Source organism: Arachis stenosperma, chromosome 6 (genome assembly GCF_014773155.1).
Source record: "Arachis stenosperma cultivar V10309 chromosome 6, arast.V10309.gnm1.PFL2, whole genome shotgun sequence".
In the NCBI taxonomy this organism is placed as follows: Eukaryota; Viridiplantae; Streptophyta; class Magnoliopsida; order Fabales; family Fabaceae; genus Arachis; species Arachis stenosperma.
The window spans coordinates 33,271,283-33,273,763 of record NC_080382.1 but is presented as its reverse complement, the minus strand read 5'-3'; the positions used below and the strand labels follow the sequence as shown (position 1 = coordinate 33,273,763).

Genomic DNA, 2,481 nt, shown 5'->3' with positions numbered 1-2,481 from the left:
CTCCGTGGGATCGACCGTTACTCACGTAAGGTTTATTACTTGGATGACCCAGTGCACTTGCTGGTTAGTTGTGCAAAGTTGTGAAGAATGTGTGTGAACCATGGTATTGTGCACCAAGTTTTTGGAGCCGTTGCCAGGAATTGTTCGAGTTGTGAAAAGTATGAGTCACAATTTTGCCTATCAAGTTTTTAGCGCCATTGCCGGGGATTGTTCGAGTTTGGACAACTGACGGTTCATCTTGTTGCTCAGATTAGGTAATTTTCTTTTCAAAAAGTTTTCAAAAATCTTTCAAAATTTTTTTATTTGTTTTCATTTTTCCAAAAAGATATTTTCGAAAAAAATCCAAAAAAAATTTAAAAATAATAAAATCATAAAAACCAAAAATATTTTGTGTTTCTTGTTTGAGTCTAATGTCAATTCTTAAGTTTGGTGTCAATTACATCCATTTAAATTTCAAAAAAAATTCCGAAAAATTCTTCCATGTGTTCGTCATGATCTTCAAGTTGTTCTTGACAAGTCTTCTTGTTTGATCTTCATATTTTCTTGTTTTGTGTCTTTTGTTATTTTTCATATGCATTTTTTAATCCATAGTGTCTAAACATGAAAAATCTCTAAGTTTGGTGTCTTGCATGTTTTTCTATTCTTGAAAAATTTTTCAAAAATAAGTTCTTGATATTCATCATGATCTTCAAAGTGTTCTTGGTGTTCATCTTGACATTCATAGTGTTCTTGCATGCATCATGTGTTTTGATTCATAATTTTTATGTTTTGAGTCATTTAGTTGTTTTTCTCTCTCTTCATTAAATTCAAAAAAATCAAAAAAAATATATTTTCCTTATTTTCCTCATAATTTTCGAAATCTTTGGGTTGACTTAGTCAAAATTTTTTAAAATAAGTTATTTCTTGTTAGTCAAGTCAAGATTTCAATTTTAAAAATCTTATCTTTTCAAAACTTTTTCAAAAATCAAATCCTTTTCATTTTTCTTTTATATTTTCGAAAATTATTTAAAATTGATTTTCAAAATCTTTTTCTTATCTTTATTTCATATTTTTCAAAACTTTACTAACAATTAATGTGATTGATTCAAAAATTTGAAGTTTGTTACTTTCTTGTTAAGAAAGGTTCAATCTTTAAATTCTAGAATCATATCTTTTAGTTTCTTATTAGTCAAGTAACCAATTTTAATTTTAAAAATCAAATCTTTTTAATTTTTGTTTTTCAAATATTTTTCAAGATAAATTTCAATCATATCTTTTTGATCATATCCTTTTCAATCATATCTTTTTCAAAATCAATTTAAAAATCTTTTCTAACTTCTTATCTTTTTCAAAACCACCTAACTATTTTTCTCTCTCTAATTTTCAAAAATTCCTCACCCTTTTTCAAAATTCTTTTAATTAAATAATTGTTTTAAATTTTAATTTTATTCTTTTTTATAAATTCGAATTTAATTAATAATTAAAATAAAAACAAAAATATTATTCTTCTCTTTTCTTCTAATTTTCTTCTTCTACTCACATAAGGGAATCTCTATACTGTGATATAGATGATTCCTCTTCTTTTCTGTTCTCTTCTTTTTCATATGAGCAAGAGCAAGGACAGGAACATTCTTGTTGAAGCAGATCCTGAACTTGAAAGGACTCTAAGGAGGAAGCTAAGGAAAGCTAAAGCACAACCCTCTGGAGAGGACTTGACAGAAACATTCGAAAAAGAAGAAGACATGGCAGCCAAAAATAACAACAATGCCAACAATGCAAGGATGATGCTTGGTGATTATACTACACCTACTTCTAATTTTTATGGAAGAAGCATCTCAATCCCTGCCATTAGAGCAAATAATTTTGAACTGAAGCCTCAATTAGTTGCTCTAATGCAACAGAACTGCAAGTTTCATGGACTTCCATCAAAGATCCCTATTAGTTTTTAACTGAGTTCTTGCAGATCTGTGATACTGTTAAGACTAATGGAGTAGATCCTGAAGTTTACAGGCTCATGCTTTTCCCTTTTGCTGTAAGAGACAGAACTAGAACATGGTTAGACTCACAACCTAAAGATAGCCTGGACTCTTGGGATAAGCTGGTCACGTCATTCTTGGCCAAGTTCTTTCCTCCTTAAAAGCTGAGCAAGCTTAGAGTGGATGTTCACACCTTCAGGTAAAAAGATGGTGAATCCCTCTATGAAGCTTGGGAAAGATACAAGAAGTTGACCAAAAAGTGTCCTTCTGACATGCTTTCAGAGTGGACCATTTTGGATAACTTCTATGATGGTCTATCTGAGTTCTCTAAGATGTCACTGGACAATTCTGCATGTGGATCCATTCACCTAAAGAAAACACCTGCAGAAGCTCAAGAACTCATTGACATGGTTACAAATAACCAATTCATGTACACCTCTGAGAGGAATCCTGTGAGTAATGGGACGCCTCAGAAGAAGGGAGTTCTTGAAATTGATGCTTTGAATGTCATACTGGCTCAGAACAA

At 31.0% G+C, this 2,481-nt stretch overlaps 1 non-coding gene across 1 annotated transcript; it reads right to left on the bottom strand.

The window, feature by feature from the left end:
- Positions 1 to 2,125: 2,125 nt before the first annotated feature.
- LOC130938312 (small nucleolar RNA R71) lies at positions 2,126 to 2,233 on the bottom strand. Its single transcript, XR_009069482.1, has one exon. It is a non-coding gene; the product is annotated as a small nucleolar RNA R71 (small nucleolar RNA).
- Positions 2,234 to 2,481: the final 248 nt, after the last annotated feature.